Genomic DNA, 22,276 nt, shown 5'->3' on the forward strand with positions numbered 1-22,276 from the left:
TTGAAACTTATATTTGTTATTAACCAAATGTCACCCCAATAAATTTTTTTTAAAAATTCACCCAAAAGGCACAAATAAAGGTTCGGTGTGATGAATGTGTTTATTATCTCGATTGCAGTGATGGAGTTACAGGTATATACCTAAGTCAAACTTATCAAATTGTAATTTTTAAATATGTGCAGTTTATTTAAGTGAATTATACCTCAATAAAGCTGTTCAAATAATAATGATAATAATAAAATTACCTATTGTCGATTTTTTGTTTTTGAAAAACAAAACAGTAATCTGAATTTGCTCCCTATCCCTGAGAGCTATGAAATGAGACAGGCCTTTTAAATCTAGACCTAAAATGATAGCACCATAGTGCCAAACTGCCAGTTTCTAATTAGAGAACTAAGAAACTCCTTAATTCTAGAGGATCATGCCACCAGAACAATTTAACTGATCTCTACTAGCTACATTCTGGCCACCTCCTATACCTCCACTGTTATCTTCCTTCACCTCCTCCACAACTCTCATTCTAACCACCTAGGGAGGTTATTACTCTTCAAAAGGCCATACCCTGAAAGATCTATTCCATTGTAAATGCTGTCTCCTCTGCTAAAGATGCCCTCCTTATCCTTTTTCTGCCACTTAGACTCCTCTGTTCTTTGTGACCCAGTTCAAAATTTACCTTCTTTGCGAAGGCTTTCCTGACATCTTTAGGCAGTCAGTTGCTCCCTCCTCCCTACTCCCACAGCATTCTTTGCATACCTCCAGAGTTCTAATAAAAAAGTCTACAAATTCAACTATGTACTCCCAATATATGCATGTATATTTGTTTAATTTATAGACATAATGCTCATGTACGATCAGTTTAGCTAATATTTTAACACATGATATACAATTAGGGTGAGGTTCATTGTTATAACAGTTTTAAGTTATAAAATACAAAAACATAAATTATAAAGCTTATAAGTAGATTATAAAGAGATCAAATATATAGTGATGGAAGGAAACTAGACTTCAGATGGTCTCTGTGATTTTAATATTTTTGCTGACTTTCTGTCTAACATTATAGATCAGAATTATTTTTCCCTTATATACTATTAAGAGCTTATACCAATAGTAGAAATATCAGTTCTTCCATTTTCTTAACATACACTTGTATTAGTCCTCTTATTTTAATCCATGTTTTACTTCGCATACGTCTCTTAGGTAACATGTATTTCATGAGCATTAATTCAGTTAAATATAAATAAGATAATAAACAAATATTCTCACTATTCTTTCCCAATACTGAACAATGTAAGTAACAAGCCTCTAATATACAAGCCACCAATGTCAATTCCTATTTTAAACATTAGTAAAGTTTAAATCTTATTTTTTAGGAAAGCAGCCACCTCAGGAAGAGACTTCACAACATCTAATAAAGCTGATGATGTGTAACCTACGACCCAGTGTGGTAGGAAGCCTCAAAGGCCTCCAATGACCCTACGTCCTGTTATTCACACCCTTATGAAATCTCCTCGCTTTGAGTGTGGACTAGACCCCCTCTGACCCAACAGAGTATGGCAGAAGTTATGGGATTCCAAAATTAGGTTACAGAGATTCTGTGGCTTCCACCTTGGGTTCCCTCTCTCAATCACAAGCTCATTCACTCTGCAGGAAGCCCACTGCCATATTTTGAACTGCCATATGGAGGCACCATTTAGAGAGGAACTGATGGCCAACAGCCATGTGAGAGAGCAGGGAGGCAAATCCTCCCCCGGGGGGGCCTTGAGATGACTACAAGCCTGCAGTAATCTTATTAGAAACTCTAACCCTGAGGCAGTCAGTTAAGCGGTGCCTAGATGCTTAATCCACAGGAACTCTAAGATGATAAATATTTGCTGTTTTAAGCAAAGTTTTGGGGAGATTTCTTATGCAGCAATCGATAACTGAGCTCAAAAAGATGTATACAGAACATTTATAATATAAAAAATAGAGCAATTTAAACATCCACCACTGGGAAAATTAAAATTTTTAGAATAGTCATATAATAGAAAACTATACAGCAGGAAAAATAAACTTGAGCTAACTCTATCAATGTTGAAAATTCTTAAAATCAATGTCGACTAGAAAAAATTGCAGAAAGACAAGAATGGTATGAAAGAATTTTATAAGATTCAACATATGCAACTAAAAAATTCATGTGACTGACAAGAAATTCAAAGGAGAAAAAGAAAGGGGGATGGCATTAGGGAAGGATATACAGTAAGCTTTCAATTGCATCTGTAATAATTTATTTCTTAAACTACTTGCCATGTACATGAATATTTGGATGTTATCTAAAATTTTTATGTTGTCTGACATCTTTTTCATTAAAAAATTATAAAGTACATACAATGAAATTGATAGATTTAAGTAGAAGTTTCCATGGTTTCTTGCTCACCCAATGGATTTTTGGATATACCCCACACAAGACCACTATTCTACTATAACACTTAACACACTATAGCAATAACCTGTTTAGATATTTGTTTCCTTCCCTAGGCTGTGAACTTCAAGGCCCAGGATAAGCATTCAGTGAATGTTTACAGAATAAATTAATGGTATGAAGAGTGCTTATATGGGTTTCATTTTCCTAACTTAATATCTGCTTATTTCCAAATAAACTGACCATAGCTTGATCTCCATAGGAAACAAATTATCTAAGAAAAATTAACTTGGCAAGGCCACATTCACTGTTGTTCATTAACTAATATTAATAATCGTCTATATTCATTAAAAATGCTGGCACAAATTCAGTCTTCCTCTCTATCCTGTCATGCCATTAGGCTGGCTTCAGGGAGCATATAAGAAATTCAACTAACATTTTAGCCTTATAGTTCTTTGATGTCCTTCAAATCAATAACCTTTGGCTGCATTTCACTTTGACTCACCAACTCCCGGGGCCACCTCCTAGGCTTTATCATTTATCACGTGGAACTGCTCAACCTATGAAGTAAAATTCAAACATCTCATTCTATGACCATAGCCCCTTACAATTCCAGTCCTCTCCTTTTCTCCCACTCCACTTGTTCCTCAATCTAATTCAGTCAACCAGTCCTCACATCTCTCCATTTTCTCTTTGTCTATTAACAACTGCCTTAGCTATACTATCTAACCACAGTGGATGATATGTTTGAACATCAACTATTCTTGCAATAGAGCCCAATAATCCACTTCATCCCTATCCCTTCTTTCATTTGCCTAGAAAAACTCCAAGCATATACTACTATTACAACCTGCATTAACTTTCTAATTAAATCACAGGTGTTCATTCTAGTACCATTTCAATATCAGCCTCCAACCTTGACTGAGCCATAAAGCTTTCTTTTTCTTACTGTTAGCCAGCTCATTCTTTATTTTCAGAAACTATTTCAGGCCTTCACCATTCCCCTCGAATTCTACTTCACTCCAGCCTACTTAACAGATGATCTTTCCTATTTCATCAAAAAAAAAGTTAATCCATGCAGTACACTTTCCCTCAGTTTTCCAATTCCCATTTATAAATTTCTCAAAATCCTTATTCATCTCTCGCCTTATCTTGACTTAAAAAATATAATGCCTATCATCTAATGAAAGCCAACTTCTGTACTCAACTCTATTTCTGTTCTCCTCTAAAATCTTGCTTCGTCGTTCATGCCTGTTCTATTCTCTCCTTTCTAAAGGTCCTCCTACCACACTCCAACGTAATATGTTCAAATCCTGTACCACCTTAAAAAAGAAAAGATTTTTGACCTTGCATCATCTTCCAGTTACCATCCAATTTCTCTCCTCTTTCATTCAAATGTCACTATTCTACTGAAATAATTTATAATGAAGACACCTTATTTCAGTTTCATCTTACTAGGGAAATTTCATATTCACAGTGTAAATCATTCTCCTCTCTTTGCAACTTTACCTTCTTAGCTTTCAGTCTACCACAGTCTACTGGTTTTCCTTGCACTTTGTGACCATTAGTTCTCTGCCTCCACTGTGGCCTCCTCTACAGTGATATTTTCTGGGATTCTACTCAATGATCTTACCTACCTTTAAATTTTCCACAATAAGTTGATGACCTCCCAATTGTTATCTATATCTCAGATCTCCTCTCTAAGAAAGGAAGATTCAAACTCATATCGAACTACCTGTAGAACATGTACATTGAGCCTTCCCATAGGCATCAAAAACTCAGCATATTTAATAGTTATCTCTCTTTCAACAGTGAAATCAGCAGAAAAGAGTAAGTACTTCCAAGGCCAGTCCTTCACAGAAACAATGAAAAACCAAGCAAAAACTGTCAGAATCAAGTTTTTCAGAACTGTCAATAGTCAAAGGTTTACAGCAAACAAGTAAACACTGAATTGAGGAGGGGGGGGAAGAACTTTAAAAGAGTAGGAAAGTTTCACCTCATTTTTACTTTCCCTCTTCCAATCTCCTAACCTGGCTCAGTGGTAGTGTCAAATATAGCAGCCAACATTCCTAGGGTGGGACACTGGTCCTCCATTCTGGAAAGAGGAGAGGAGATATTTTTCTCAGAAAATTGTGTTTGTTTTGATGTCTGGCACTGCCCGAGGACTGATATAAGGTGCTTATCTCTTTCACCTAACTTGAATTCGATCGAAGTGCAAAAAGTGACATTCCTCCACCTATATACATAAAATACACTTGAAAAAGGAAAAACCTGTTGCCAGCTGGGGCAAAATATTATAGTTGAAACAAACAATGGATCACTGTACACCTTGGGAAAAAGGCTGGGAAGACATTGCCTTGATAAATTAGGGCATTCAAAAGCACCATATATACTATGGAATTTAGAAAGTCATGTAAATGCTCATGGAAAGACATGTGCTCTAAGACCAGAGAATACCCTAAACTTTCACCAATAGTTGATCTCTAGGCTCCTCTCCAGTAAGGAAGCAAACACTAAGGTATACAGTTGTAAATGTAGTAGCTAACAGATGAAGGGATGCCCCAAAGCAGAAACAATTAGCCAACACTGGAAAATGTTTATCTTTTCTACTTCTTGTTTTTCCTCTTTTATTGTTATGTAATTTTTAAATTTTTTGCCTCCTGGCATTCAAGGAATTCTCTATTGAAACACCGGCTGAACACTAGCTAAAGAAACAGAGACTTCAGATAACATATATGACAGATTTCACAAAAAATAATGTTTGAAAAATCTCTAAACAAGTAAAAGCCACAGTCCACAGCAAGTAACAAAAATAAATTGAGGAAGGAAAAGAATGTGATTTCCAGAGATACATTATACTATTCAAAATGTCAAGTTTTCAACAATAACGACAAAGCTACCAATTAAACAAAGAAAGAAGTAACTATAGTCCATTCCAGCAAAAATTAACAGAAACTACCTGTGGAAGCACAGACATTTTTAAATTAAAAAAATATTTAAATAGTTTAAATAAACCACCTTAAATACGTTTGAAGAGCTAAAGGAAAATATGGACAAAGAGCTAAACACACACACACACACACACACACACACACGGGAATAATATCTCAAGAAACAGAAATCAATTGAGAAAATATTATAAAAGTAAACCAAACAAATTCTGGGGATGAAAAACTCATACGAGGGTCTAAAAAGAACATTTCAGAAGACATAAGAAGAAATCACTGAACTTGATAGGTCAATTGAAATTATGTAGTTTGAGGAAACGGGAAAGAAGAAAAAGAAAAAAGCCTAAGAGACCTATGACACCACCAAGCACACCAATATACACATTGAGAGTCTCAGAAAGAGAGGAGAAACGGAAAGGAACAGAAAAACTATTCGAAAAAAATAATGGCTGAAAACTTCCAAAATTTGACAAAAGGCACGAACTACACACCCAAGAAGTTCAATAAGCTCCAAGAAAGATAAACACAAAGATCCACACTGAGACACCTTATTACCAAATAGCTGAAAGACAAAGAGAGAATCCCGACATAAGAAAAAGAAACAATTCATCACATACAAAGAATTTTCAATAAGATTAACAGCCAAATTCTCATTAGAAACCATGAAGGGTGGCTAGAAGTGGGGTGACATATTTAAAGTGCTGAATGAAAAACAAAATATATCAGCTAAAAATTCTATATCTAGTAAAATTATCCTCCAAAAATGAAAAAGAAATTAAGGCATTCCACAGCAAATAAAAGTGGAGGGATTTCACTGTTAAAAATCTGCCCTACAAGAAATGTTAAAATGAATCCTTCAGGCTGAAATGAAAGGATATTAAACAGTACCTTGAAGCCATATGAAAAAATCAAGAATTCCAATAAAGGTAACTAAATAAATAAACATAAAAGCCAATGTTACTGTATTTTGGTGTGTAACTCCTCTTTGTGTTTCCTATATGATTTAAAAGACATATGCATTAAAAATTATAAATCTATTTTAATGAACGAGATGTCATTTATGACAATTACAACATAAAAGAGAGAGGTACAGTTACATAGGAGTAGTTTTTGTATGCTATTGAAGCTAAACTGACATCAATTTAAACCACATTGTTATAAATTGAGGAGATTTTAATTGTAATCCCAATGGTAACCACTAAGAAAATATCTAAAATATATACGTAAAAGAAATGAGAAAGTCAAAATGATACCCTACAAAAAATTAACTAAATATAAAACAAGAAGGTAATGGAATGAGGAACAAAGATGTATAAAGCATACTTGAGAAAACACAATATACCAAAACTTACAAGATACAACAAAAGCAGAGCTCACCGAAAGAGAAGATCTAAAATCAATAACCCAACTTTATTCCTTAAAAACTACAGGACAGGACAGAAAGAAAAGAAAGAGAAGAGACGAGATGAGAGGAGAAGAGAAGGGAAGAAGAGAAAGAAAAAAAGAAAAGAAGAGAAAAGAAAAGAAAAGAAAAGAAAAGAAAAGAAAAGAAAAGAAAAGAAAAGAAAAGAAAAGAAAGACGAAGGAAGGAAGGAAGGAAGGAAGGGAGGAAGGAAGACATTAGCAGAAAGAAAGAATAAAAGTCAGAGATTGAAAAATGAAGAATTGAAAAACAATAGAACCAATGAGACCAAATTCTGGTTCTTTGAAAAATTCGGCAAAATTAATAAACTTTAGTTAGACTAAAACCAGAGTGAAGACTCATATAACTAAAACCAGAAATGAAAGTGAGAACATTGCAACTAACCTTACAGAAATACAAAGAATTAGTGTATGCCAAAAAATTAAATTATCTAGAAGAAATGGACAAATTCCTTGAAACACATGAATTATCTAAATAGATTCAAGAAGAAATAGAAAATCTAAATAGATTTATAAAAAGTGAAGAGATTAAGTAATCAAAAATCTTCTAACAAGCAAAAGGCCAGAACAAGATGGCTTCACTGAATTCTACCAAATGTTTAAAAGCATTAACACCAATCCTTCTCAAACTCCTCCAAAAAATAAGAGGAAGGAAGACTTCTAACTCATTCTTTGAGGTAAGTACTACTATGATGCCAAAGGCAGAGAAAGTTACCATAAGAAAACTAAAAACCAATTATCTGTCAGGAAAGTAGATATAAAAATCCTCAACAAAGCGCTAGCAAACCAAACCAAAGAGCATTTTAGAAGGATTGTACACCATGACCAAGTGGGATTTATCCCAGGAATGCAAGGATGAGTCGACATACAAAAATCAATCTATGTAATGTAATGCATTCATATAATGAGTTATAAAAAAGTAAAAGGGAAAAAAAACACTACAATATTATCTCATTTAATCCAAAAAGAACACCTGACAAAATCAATTAGCTCTTCATAAATGTATGTATATATAAACAGAAAACTTTCTCAATATAATAAAGGGCATTTATGAAAAACCCACAATGTAATACTCAATAGTAAAAGACTAAAAGCTTTCCCTCTAAGATCAAGAACAAAATAAGGATCCCCACTTTTACCATGGTTATTGATCATTTTGCTGGAAGTTCTATCCTGGCCAATGAGGCGAGGAAAAAAATGAAAGGCATTCCAATTTGGAAAGGAAGCAGAAAAACTATCTCTATTCAAAGAATTCGCAAAAAAAACTACTAGAACCGACACATTCAGCAAAATTACAGGGTACAAACTCAACACACAAAAATCAACTGTGTTTCTATATACCAGCAATAAGCAACCCATTAATTAAATTAAGAAAACATTCCATTTAAACTAGCATTCAAAAGAATAAAATAGGAATGAATTTAACCAGAAAGGTTAAAGACTGGTACAATGAAAACTGTAAAACATTGCTAAAAGAAATTAAAGACTTAAATGGAAAGACATTCCATATTCATGGATTGAAGGGTTAATATTGTTAATATGATAATACTGTCCAAAGCAACATACATTTTCAGTACAATCCCTATCACAATTTTTTTTGGAAAAAGGGAAAAATCAATCCTCAAATTCATATGAATTCTCAAGGTGGCTTGAATAGCCAAAACAATCTTGAAAAAAAAAAGAGCAAATACAAAGAACTCTCACTTTCTAATTTCAAAACTTATTACAAAGCTATAATAATCAAAAGAGCATAGTAATGAGTAAGGACAGACGTACATATCAATGGAATAGAACTGAGAGTCCAAAAATAAAGCCATATATCGATAGTCAACTGATTTTTGACAACACTGCCAAGACCATCCAAGACCATTCCATGGAGAAAGAACAGTCTCTTCAACAAATGGTGCTGGGACAATTGGATATACACATTCAAAAGAATGAAGTGGGACCACTATCTCACACCATATAAAAATTAACTCAAATGGATCAACCACATAAATCTAAGAGCTAAAACAGTAAAATTCTGAGAAAAAAAAATACAGTGGTCTTCATGACCTTCAATTTCAAAAGCACAAGCAACAAAAAAAAATGATAAATTGGATTTTATCAAAATTAAAAACTTATACACAACAAAGAACATTCCAAGAATATGAAATAACAAGCTACAGAATGTATTTGTAGGAGAAAAAATTTGCAAAATTATATATTTTATAAGGGTCTAGTATCCAGAATATATAAAGAAAATTCTTACAACCCAACAACAAAGACAAACAACCCAATTAAAAAATGGGCAAAGGATTTGAAGACATTTCTCCCAAGAGGGTATACAAATGGCTAAGGAGCACATGAAAAGATTCCTAATATCAGTAGTCATTAGGGAAAAACAAATCGAAATGACTGATATATCATTTCACACCCACTAGAATGGCTATAATTTTTTTAAATGGAAATTTATGTGTTGGTGAGAAACTGGAACCCCATACATTGATGGTAGGAATGTAAAGTCATGTACTCACTGTAGAAAGTAGTTTGGTGTTTCCTCTAAAAGTTAAATATAGAATTATCACATGACCCAGCAATTCTACCCTAGGTATATACTCAAAAGAACTGGAAATAGGTACTCAACGTAAATACTTGTTCACGAATGTTCATAATATTCACAAGAGCTATTAACAATAGCCAAAAACTGGAAACAACCCCAAATATCAACTGATGAATGAATAAACAAATTATGGTATATCCACACAATGGGATATTACAGCCATAAGAAGGAATGAAGTACTGATGCATGTTACAACATGGAAGAACCCTGAAAACATTAAATGAAAGATGCCAGTCACAAAGGACCACATATTATATAATCCCATTTATATGAGTAAATATAGAATAGGCAAATCTATAGAGATACAAAGCAGACTGGTGGTTGCCATGGGTAGAGGAAAGGAAGAAATAGGGAGTGACTGCTTAATAGATGGGGGGTGGAGGGGATATTTTTGGAGGTGATGAAAATGTTTTGGAACTAGACAGAAATGGTGATTGTGCAATATTGTGAATGTACTAAATGTTATCAAACTGTATGCTTTAAAATGGTTAATTTTATGTCATGTGAATTTCACCTAAAGATATTTCTTTAAAACACTGATATGAAGAAAATGGAACATATACTGCTGGTATGAATATAAATTAGTACAAGCACTTTGGAAAATAATTTGACATTATCTAGGAAAGTTGATAATTAACATGCTCTATGACCATTGCAATTCTACTCCAATTATCTTTCTTAGTTGATGACAACCACTCACCTGGTCACCTATACTAGAAACTAACAAACACCCTTGTTTTCTCCTCCTTCACATACTACATACATTCAATTCACTTCAACAAATTGAGTGTTTCCTACCATGTACTAGGAGATACATGATGAACAAAATACAATATCTCTGCTTTCACGGGGTCACAATTCATTGGAGGAAATAAAATTACATACTACATAATTAATAGAAAATAACCACAATAAGGGAAAAAACAATGCTATTGGAGCACATCAGAGAGGCAACTAACACAGACTTGGGGATGGTCAAAATGTTTTCCTAGAAGGACATCTAGGCTAAGATCTTAAAAACATATAGGAGGAATCAGCCAAGTAAAAGGAGGCAAAAAAAATTCCAGTCAATTACCTAATCCTTCCTTTTCTTTTTTTAGCTTTATTAAAACCATTGATCTTTTTTTAAATCTCTTATTACTCATTTCAAGTACACATCATCACTGACGTGCAAAAGCCTGCTAATCAGTATATTCCTTCTAATACTTTCCAAAGTGAATCTGTAAAAAAATCTCTGATCATATCATTCTCTTGCTTAAACCCATCAGTAACTACCCAAAATACTTAACAAAGACACTATTCCCTTACACGGCATTAGCCTCACTGATGTGATCCTTGCCTATCTCATCTTCTGCCTCTTCTTACTTCTTACTTGATGTTCAATTTATATGCATTCACATATATCACTCTATTTCTTACAAGAAGGCTTTGTATCCCTGATGTCTTACTTGTATTATTGACATAGGGAGTCCTCGATATACGTTTCTTGAAGAAATAAATGAACAGATTAAATAACAGCAGTAGCTGTGATTTATTAGGCACCTATGATATACCAGACACCACATTAGATACCATATACATTCACCTCTAATTCTCACAACCACCTTGAAAGCTAGGTATTAGTGGCTTCATATTAAGGAAAAGATCACTAAGACTCAGGAAAAAATAGGTGACTTACCGAGGTTACAAATCAATTAAGTAGCATTTACAGAAGCAGGACTCAAGATCTGTTGGATTCTAAAACCAGTACTGTCCTACTGCATCAAGCCACCTCTTAAACTACTCTTAACTATCATCTCTCTCCATTACGAAAATAAATTGTCTCTCCAAATATCAATGTGTCTTATTATTTATAAACTACCTTCCCCAAAGTGAACATCAATTAGAACTGTCTACCTCTAATTGTGTTAAAATGTGCCAAATGTTGCTTTAGGAGTACTAATGCAGCTCTCAAAACATAGAAGTGACAAAGAACTAATGATTATTAATAGTCCAATCATTCCAATAAAACAATACCTGTCAATCATCTGTCTAAAATGGCAAAGTCTACGGCCATGCCACCATGAATAAGCTCGATCCCATCTGATCTCGGAAGCTAAGCAGGGTTGGTCCTGGTAGTACTTGAATGGGAGACCACCTAGGAAGACAAGGTGCTGTAGGTGTAAAAAATAAAAAATAAAAAATAAGGGATTATAAGTGGACAAGGTCCTTGCAATCTGTGAGGTCAACCAAGGGTTGCCTCGCCTAAAAAATAAAAAATAAAATAAATAAATAAAGAATGGCAAAGAAAAGTAAATGTTTTATTTTGTATGACAAAGTTAAAAATCACCTTACTATTCCTTAATTCTTCATGTAATATGCATTTGTTTGCTAGAGTGGAATTAAAAACACATTCCTTATCACAGACATGTTAACTGTCCTCAGGAGACAGATGATACAGAATGATCCACTTTGAGTTAAGCGGTACATGCTTTAAATGTATTAAGAGGTTAATAGTTGATTTCTCATCTATCTACCACCTACCTTTCCCTATAATAACACACATTTGTATAAGCAGACACAACATGATCTAAGTATCACAGTAGACCCTCCCTGGTTATCCAGTCTGCTAGAATGAAGGCCTCTTACCCTTCCATTCCTCTCCCTGAAATAAAATATTCTCCAAGGAATTAAGCCCCGGAAGGATTAAAAATTCAAACTGTTACAAATGCAAAGGCTAAACAATGCTAACAAAGCTTTAAATATCAAATGGAAAGGAAGAAAAGTAGATAGAAAGGGAAAAAAGAAAAGTAGCAAATATTCAGAACCTACCTGTCTATGCCGTGCATGGTAGAAGACATTTTCACATAACTACTTCATTTAATAGTAGGTCATTAATGTTGCTTAAATAACTGAGAAAAATATGACATCCCAATTTTGCTAAAATTAGTCCTGGGAGGGAAGGTAACATGTAAAGAAAGTAACCTTGTTTGTTGTTCTTCTATTATTTGCCCCGTTTTAATGGGATTTTTCTATTAATCTTTGACAAACCATGAAATTTTATATTTTCACCATGACCAACCCATGAAATTTACCAACTTTGTCCATGATTCATACCAAGTCATAGTTATAACGTCTGCTATGCATTTTAGCTAAATAACCATTGAAACTTCTCCCTTTGGACAGAATGAAAAATTTGCCTATAATTAAAGCAGGAATTGTTAACTACAAGCAGTTAAAGTTTACAGCATTGTTTGACAGTTGCAAAGATAAGCCAGTAAAAAGTCTGAGATGCTATGTCTACCTGTACTTCCCACACATTTGAACAACAGTACGGTATCTCCTAGCATCATAAAATCAATCTCAGATTAGGTAATGAAATATGCACCAGCCTTTTCCCAGAACCTTTGACAAATCACACACAATCCTAAATCTTCATAAATCACGATTAAAGACAAGTATATCATCACCAACGCATATATCTTCCCAAGCCTGACCCAGAGACTAATGAGAAAAGGCCTAGACTATCTCATCTGATTAATTAATTCAAAATGTCTGCTGTTATTCAAATGTGAAGCTGGTATTATTTGAATAACATTTGACAGCAGTGCCTGAAGATATCATTTCTGATTTGTGAAGCTGCTGCTGCATAACTGATGATAGTTTATGAAAATGTTCCAATGAAGCTGCTTTTCTTGGCACAACTGTGAAAGAATTGCCAAATAGGTGGCTCTTTTCTTTTTGTCAGTAGTTGACATTGCTAATGTTGTCAAATATTTCCAAAAAACAGTGCTTAAAGTCTTTTTTTTTCTTAAATATTGCCATAACAGCAGCTTTTCTACCTTCTAAGTTTGATCTGACTGAACACAAAGTTACTTTATACAAGCCTTCTCTCCTTTTTAAGGACCTAAACAGCACCATCCCAGGATTCGCCAAGTCCCTCCAATTAGCATTTTTTCACAGTGTGCTGGACTGAGTGTGAACCTGAATTTGGGGGACATTTTTTTCCTTACTAAATAAATACTACTCCTTCTTTATGGAATTGAGGATGAGCATAACATATCTTGAGGTAATGTAAGTTTTATTTTTCATTGAAAAGCAAAAATATTCTTAAAAGCCTAAATACTGTTTTCCCTTAAAAAAAAAAGAAAAAGAAAAAACAAAAAACATTATAGCTCTATGGTCAAAATGTAATTAATGGATCTAAGAAAACCTCAGAATCAACATTATTTATGTGCTAATCCACTTTATTCTTTAAGAGACTTTTCAGTAGTTCATAACTATATATGGCAATATCAGGGCATACTACTAACAGATTCTCCAGCTTACAGGCCTTAGTGCTATTTCTAACTAAAATTTTCCTTCTCTGCTATTCCAGTAAAGAGCATAAAGTCTCCTCAGAGATATGTTAAATACCTTGCAATGTGCATCTCCCGACCATTCAAATTTCTCCTTCCCTGCCACTTAGAACCCAGTGCTTCTAGAAGCCTTCTCCATTAACAAGTCCCCTCCATTTTCTCTTCCATACATTCTATCTTTTAATACTGTGAAAACATTAATGCTTAACCTTTGTGACAATAATAAACACAAATTATACTAATTCTATTAAACGGGCCAATTCTGCTTTCAAAAATACATTTGGTTAAATAGTAAAGCTAAATGAGACCTTAGAAATCACCTAGTCCAACTCCCTTGTTTTGTAAACAATCACTCTGTGACTTCTTCAGGAACCCCGGGAAGGTTATGCTAGATCTGTGTGGAAAGTATGGGATCAAACAATGTGCATCTGTTTATCTATCATTTTACTTTTCTGTATGCAGTCAAGACTGATAATAGGGTCCACTTTCTAAAGGGTCCACTATTTTAATTTTGAAGAATATTCAGAACATCCTGACTTGTATGCACACTTAATAAATACTCCCAGAGGACCACAGTAATAACTTAAGTGTATTCTGTTGCCTTCAGGAATAGCCTACTAAAAACCTGTTTCTTTCCAGGTAATCCTTTCTGTATAGATTATAGATGAAGATAAAATAACGGTCTTAGGGCAAGTTATATTTCTATGTAGTTTACTTTACATAGACTCAACAGTTCTCAAAGGGTGGCCTGTGGACCTCTGGCATTTCCTGAGACCCTTTCAGAAGTCCACAAAGTCAAAAATGTTTTCCCAATACTAAGCAGCTATTGTCCTTTTCACTGTGTTGACATTTGCACTGATGGTGGACATGCGAAGGTGGGTAAAATTGCTGGGGTCTTAGCACTAAGCAAGGTAGTGGCACCATACTGTGCTCATAGTCATTGTACTCTTTACCACTAGGCACTGTAGTTATAAAAAAAGTTTCACTACATGATGTCCTTGATAAAACAGTAAAAATTATTCATTTAATTACATCTTGAATACCTGTCTTTTTAATATGCTGTGTGACAAAATAGGAATTACATATACACAAACACTTCTGCTGCATACTAAGTATGAGGAAAAGCACTTGCAGAACTGAGTTGCAAGCTCAACTAGCTGCTAAAAAAAAAAGAATGGCAAACTATGGTTATTTCGACTTAGCTATCTGGCAGACATGTTTTGGAAAATGAACTAAGTAAACCTGTTACTTTAAGGAAAAGCTACAGTTTTTGGTGCAAATGATAAAATTCGAGCTTTCTTGAAAAAATGTAATTTTGAAATATTTATGTCCACCCTGTAGATGTGACAGCTTCTCAGTAATTAAAAACTTTTTTTGATAAATTTGGTGGTATTATTAACAAATGTAATTTGTTTATCTCCTATAATGAAATGTGTTAACATTTGGAAGATATGCATATCGGTGAACCAATATTTTCCAAATGACCAAGATATGTTACAAAATCATGCATGTAAAAGAACCATTCAAAGTGCAAACTAGACAACTTTTAATGAAACAAAGTAGAAAAGTTTATTAATATGGCTTCGGATTCCGCATTTGAACTAACTTTAAGAAACTACCATTTGCCAAGTTTTGGTGTAGTATCAAAAAAGAACATCCACGATGATCTGAAAAGGCTATTAAATACATTTCCTTTTTCCAATCGTGTATCATGTGAGGTCAGATATTTCTTCATATATAGCAACCATATGACAACAGACTAAATCAGAAGCAGAAATAAGAATCTAGGTTGTCTTCTATTAAGCCTGACATTAAAGAAACTTGCAAAAATGTAAAACAATAACATTTTCCTCATCATTTTGTTTTGTTTTGCTTTGAAAAATGTTGTTTAGGATAACATGTAAAGAGCTGATAATTATAATAATGTTAATTATGTTAACTATAACAAGCTTACAATTTGTAAATAGGTTAATAAATGTTTTTAAAATTTGTTTAAATTTCTAATATATGCTGATCAATATTAAATCCACATAAGCAAAAATTCTTTCAACATCAAACAATTTGAGAATTACTGATCTAGAAATTTTCCTTAAAAGTCTTCACATAGGAACATTTAACATATGAAATGCAATTTCTTACCCAAGAAATCATCTACTTAATTTATATACAAAAAGACTGAATGTATTTTAAACAAATTCTACTATGTAATAAAACTTGAATCGCTTTAAAGCACCAGGGAGCAAGAATTGCCAATAAGACAAATTCCCTCCTGACAAGGAGCTTGCACTACCTAGATGGTAAACCAATTCTTTTTATTTTTTATGACAAGTCGACATATACTAATTGCCAAGTAAGTCCTTCAACAACTCGTGTTCCAAATTTCAGATTTCCCTCTTCTAACTCCCTGTCCTTTTTTTTCTGTATCTACCAGCACCTGAGTCTCATTGCTAGCTTACTCTTTCTTTTCATGCAATTGTTCTATTCCATATTCCTGATCCTTTCCTCCTCAATACAGCCAAATATTCACTAGACTCATAAATCACTGGTGCTGAGTATTTGTTAGGACCACTGGTAAGAAAGTAAATCCCTTAGGCTTCCAAAAAAAAGTCTGTTGCAGTTACATTTTGGGACAAAATACGGTTTAAAAAAAAAAGACTAACTCTACAAAAGTGGTTCTTAAACTCAGAGCCACAGTCTTTCCATGAAGGATGCATGAACAACTTTCATGGTGTCTATAAACTCCCTGCGATTGTGTTCAAAGTCCTATGAGTACGTGCCTTTTCTAGGAAGTAAGCAGTGGATTCATTGCTTTCATCTCATTCACAAAGGCAACTGTAAACCAAAAAAGATTAAAACTTCCTACTCTACAGCTATCTGGAGTGCCAAGTTTAGGTACTCGCAATAGGTGGATATAAGCAGACTTATTAACTTTGAGATGGAAGAAACTACAGATATTTGAATTACATGGCTTTTTGAGAATAAGGACAAAATACGAATAAAATATTCATCAATTAAATAGTTGTAAGCTTACTATGTTTAAATGACTTTCATATCATAAAGTAAAATATTTGGCAATTACTTTATTACTAGCAAATGAGATTTAGACAGACTTCAGCCACAGTGCTACTAACTCATCACTTAGCATTCACCAAATTCACGTGTCATTTGAAATGGTTTTTTGGTATTGCAATTGAGAAAATCCATGACAAAATTACTTCCAATGGATTTCCATTACAAAAATTTAGGGGTTTACTTCCATTTAAAATTGCTCTAAGGGTTACAGTCAACAAAGCAAGTGAAACAAAGTACGATTTCCCAGGTTTTTCCACCTGATGGGCAGCAACAGAACAGTGGCTGATTCAAAATAGAAAGTAAACAGTTCGATAATGACTACAGTACAGATAAGTTATGTAATTAAAACTAAAAGTCCAGAAGGGCAAAAACTAGAGCTATTAAGTAAATAATACCTTACTATACTGTTTTCCTGATCACACTAAATTTAAAACTAGCATTCATTTCAATAACTCATAATCATAGTATAGTTAAACAAATCTTAGGTCACTCTTTGGACTAGTCAATACATATAACCAATCTGTCACCTTTGAAGATACTTATTTAATTTATTGTTAACTTAAACAGAGATTTTTGTACCTTATAGATAGAAAATTCAGTTACAAAACTGTACAGTCTAAAATGAACATAAATCAATCATTATGACAGAAGAACTTATTTGAGAGTCAAAATGAACAAAATATTCTGTGTCAGCAAAATGTCTCTTGTCAAAATCTACTCTTTAAAATTTCACTATAATGTACTAAAACAAATGTCCTTCCCAATCCTATAGAGAAAAAGTCTTAAATAATAAATCAAAACTATTTGGAAATATACAAATATTGCCTACCTGTGAAATAGATTCCTTATTATCATATCTACTTTTAAACTAAAAACTTCTAAGTTAAATCAACCCCAAGCATATTAACAGGGGTTTCACCACTGACTTTTTTCTTTTTAACATAAATATTATCATTAATGATAGTAATGGGAGAAGTAATGTATGTAAATTACTTTTACATATTGTTTGCGCATAAATTATTTAAAATCCAGGTAAGTAACTATGGCAGTTTTCCTATATTGTACATAGTTTCACAGTTAAGATAAATTTCTATATAAAAGATTAAAAGAATGTAATATCAGATTTTTTTTTAAAAAAAGGTACAGTCCTTGCCCTCTAGCAGCTTACAGCATCCTACAGAATAAAAACTAAAAACATAGTCCACCCATTCCTAAATGAATGTTTCAAGCATACCACTATCTGTATTAACTTAGCTCAGTTTTACCCAATGATGAACTTTAATGACCTCCAAAAATCAAGATTTTTAAATTATAATAAGAAAAAGCCCTTCTAAGTACAGATAAGTAAATCTCCCGTAATTTTCCCCAGTAGGTCATAATTTAATACTCCTTCCTTCACCCTATAACCCAGATAGAGCCTTCTCTTTTTCTCATAGCTTGTTACCTCAATAATCAACCCTAGATTTATGACTTTGCACACACCACATATGTTGCTTAGAAGTTTCAGAATGAACAAACAAAAAAAGGTAGGGACAACTGGGAATGATAGCACAAGTCCCAAGTTTTAAAGACTAAACATATTTTTCAGTTTTCTATTTCTAAGACAATACCTGTAAAAGGCTTGCAATACAAATAACACACTAAAAATAAAAATTCTTAAATGCATGAAAAAAACTGATATTATTTTGTACCCATTTTCCTTCACCTTGTTTCCCGCCCTTAAATAACGTGGGATCTCAGTTCACCAGTGACCATACTATCAATTATTAGGGAAGATGTGGTATTTCAATTTTTATAAGAACTAATTTCTTTAAAATACAAACAACTTTAAATGATGCCATTTATGAGAACCTGTAACTGGGTTCAATGTCTACAAATAATTGTTTCTGGAGTTTCCATAAAAAAGGTTAAGTATAGGATTATCACATTAGAAACAAGACTGTTTTATTTTTATTTTATTAATTGGATTTTTCAGATGGTTAAAACTGCAGCTTTCACCATAGCTGTCAAGGATCCCATGTCTGAGTAACAAGGCAGGAGTAATAGACTATCTAGAACTACCAATGCAAAAAGAATACTGACTTTTCTGAATGTTTTTTTGAACTATAATTATATCCTATCGTAAAGAGTTAAAAAATATAAAAACAGGCTTAATTAAATCTACTATAACTGTCTCTCAAAAGCAAAACTTTGCAAATAATCAGTAAAGGCAACTCTAGTGAAACGATGGTCTAAAACTCTAATATCCTAAGGTTCCAAGAACCATTTCAGATCTTAAAAGCTTTAACTATGAAAAATGTACAGTGTATTTCTATCTAAAATTTGAAACTTTTTGCAAAAGAATATTTTTCTTACAGCATGTAGTTATCCCAAAAGGCGATAAACTCTTTATCCTTGCTTTGTGCCTTAAGATATAATCTGCTTTTATCCTTTAGCAAAATATGAACCAGTTACTAGGCTGACAATGCCAAGAACCATGACAAAATGGATTATTAATGAGAAACTGAACTCCAGAACTCTATTAATTTATGTCTTCCTGTCGGATCCAAAAGATATATCAGCCTTCTCACTCAAAAGAAAAAAATGCCAACACTGTACTTTGTTTTAAAGTTCTCCACAGATGAAGAATTCATTATCCAAAGTACAGTTCTGTTATTTCAGGCTTTCTTGTAGAATAAAGAATCTTTATCAAATGGCTAAGAAAGCTGCTGACAAGAGCAAGTACCTTGCAAAATATATTTACGTCAAACAGTCACTGAGAAAAACCGGGGGAGGGGCAGAAAAAGGTGAAAGCCCCTGCAACATTCCTGTCCCCATCCTGTCCTAGAAGTCTTTAGAAAACTAAGCCCTTTTGATTCCAGTTACATAATAGTAAGCAGCATTGATACAACTGCATGTTTGTGGGCTTTTTTAATTCCTAATTACACTAATTATTCTGACATGAAGGGAAATGATCTAACAAGTGAAAAGAATGTGTGATTTCTTTATGCATAAACAACAATGTTTAAGTGACATAAAATATCCTCTGAAGCTTTCATAAAAAAAAAAAAACCTATCTAATCTATGCTTATCATAATATTTATGAAATAAAAAAACCGGAGAGGAAAAATTGCTATAATGTACTCTGTGTGACCTCTGCTTTCTACAGAGAATGAAAACAGCCTTTTGCTTTTCAATCCCCATCAAAGTGGAGTAAAAGAAGGGACAGCATTCCCGTGCTCACTGCCATTAATCATTGCTTTCTTCAAGCAAGTGCGTATTAATTTCTGTCATCCCAAACATCATCGAGTATTGTTACAGCACCGTTCACTCCTCATTCACCACCAGTTGTTACCAGTTTCCCTACACTGAGCAGAGACAGGGTGAATCGTGTGGATTTCAGTGTTAGAGGCCTTTATCCCTGGGGTGCTGACACCAATTAAGCCATTTCAAGAAGAAATGAGAACAGGCCCAACCCTTCCATGTAACAAGAGCTTGCACCTAGCTTTGGCAGGTTGCCATTTTCTCTGGCTTCACACTATAGAAATACTCTTCTCCACATCCTTTTGAATGATTCAGGCTGTTTACATATAATCAGTAACAATATCTTTTTGTTCATTTCTCCAGGTTCGAATTTAGTGCCCAACATAACCTAGCAGAGAAGACTTAGATAATCTAGATGGTAATCTAGAAAGATGAATGCTATTATTTATGGAATCATTAAAATCAAGTTAGGCAAGAAAAACATATATTCCCTTTAATCCTGTAACAAAAAATTTTAAAGACATTTTAAACAAAAATTGGAGAAACTGTGAAAGCTACTGCTTTTCTCAAAGTGGGCTAATTGAAGATAAAACATTTTATTCCATTAACTCAGTTTTAGCACTGCATTTGCTGAGAGAATTCATATACAAAGGAATATAAACCAGATACTTCTAATATTAACGGGAGAGTCTGTATCCAGTTTAAAGAAGCTTATTATCAACGTATTGACATTTACTTTCTTCGGGGTCTTTGGTCAAGCACTAAAAGGCTATGCCTTGTAAAAGGTTACCTCCAACTCCAAAAAAATCTGTTTGAATAAGTTTAATTAATATCATTTTTGCATCACTAAATATAGAGATCCATCAAGCTCTTTCACAATATTGTTGATTTTTCTGACCGCTTTAGATCTAATCATTCTCCTTGTTTTAGACATTTACATCTGCTTTTAAGTTTTTATGGTTGCCTGTTGGCAGGCAGCAAAGTGGAGCTGTCGATGCTACTGCAGAATAATGCAAGGTTTGTTATGAATTAAATATTAGAAACCTTAACACAGCGGCCAATAAGAATTATTTGCCTTATTAAAGCAGCAGAAGACGCTGATTAAATTTTCATTGCATTGCAGTCTTTTTCCCATTTCTGCTTTCAATTCATCATTCTAATGTATGAAAGGCTCGCCGAATAATGGCAGGGGGACTTAATTTCTGGAATGCAAATATAGCAAAGAAAATACCATAAATACCCTCCCAGAAAACATTAAACAGTCAGTTCTAATTAAGTGAATACTAACTAAGTAAATATTCTCTTAAAGGGGGAAAAAAAATAACTCAAATGTCAAGAATTTGAGAAGGAAAGCACAATTACCTATTTTATAAATATATACAGATACACATTGTGGGTGGACTGTATTTTGTGGGAAACTGCACTTCTTGCAATCAATTAACTCCTTCACAGGCCTTAGAGCACTTTAAAGAATACAGTTATAGTTGTGCTCAGCTTTGTATAGTTTCTAAAAATTTAATAATTTTTACAAGAAAAAAATGAAAAGAAAGGTAATAAAACAATGTGCATGAAGTAGCGCTAAGCCAGGATGACAACTAGTATTTCTGAATTCTTACATTTTGTTTTAAATTTACAACATTTACTGTTACAAACACATTTAGGGAATAAACTGCCCCTGCAAAAATACTGTAATCGTATGTCCTATACTGAAGGTTGTTCACGTTTCTGCCTTAATGTGAGGAAGAAAATGAACTTCAAGTATCCATTTCCCCTAGAGAAAATCCCTTCCTTGAAACTCTGCAACTAATGAAATGGGGATCTATAAATAGCAGCATCATTACCATGAGAGCCTCTGCTCGGGTACCACCAGTCTCTGCAGCTGACCCTCTTTATACTAATAACTACCAGACTTCAGTCTCATTCCTCTATAGGGTGATCAATATTGAGACAGTTAAAAATGTGATAGAAATTTAACCTACAGAAATAAGATTTACTTATCAAGTTTCCTAAAAACATGAAGTGCTGCCTATACTTACTATCTTTCCGCTCAGACTTTACTTGAAAGGTGGTTTTTGGTTATTGTTTTGGCTTTAAAAAAATTTTTTTTAACTAAGATGAGTGGGCCATGTAGCTTTTTCTTTAATGTTATAGAGACATGCAGCTCATGACAAGACAAAAGCCATAATACACCTGAAATGCTCCCTGCTGAATCTCTCTCGATGAACCTCATTAAAATGGTTACTCTATTCCAAAT

At 33.6% G+C, this 22,276-nt stretch overlaps 1 protein-coding gene and 1 pseudogene across 2 annotated transcripts in view; one reads left to right on the forward strand and one right to left on the reverse strand.

Annotated features, from left to right (window-relative positions):
• Positions 1-22,276, reverse strand: part of PBX3 (PBX homeobox 3) — a 193,920-nt gene that overhangs the window by 157,550 nt on the left and 14,094 nt on the right. The window lies entirely within an intron of this gene.
• LOC118601279 lies at positions 11,415-11,532 on the forward strand (annotated as a pseudogene).

The sequence above is a fragment of the Rousettus aegyptiacus genome, unplaced genomic scaffold (genome assembly GCF_014176215.1).
Source record: "Rousettus aegyptiacus isolate mRouAeg1 unplaced genomic scaffold, mRouAeg1.p scaffold_m13_p_3, whole genome shotgun sequence".
Lineage (NCBI taxonomy): Eukaryota > Metazoa > Chordata > Mammalia > Chiroptera > Pteropodidae > Rousettus > Rousettus aegyptiacus.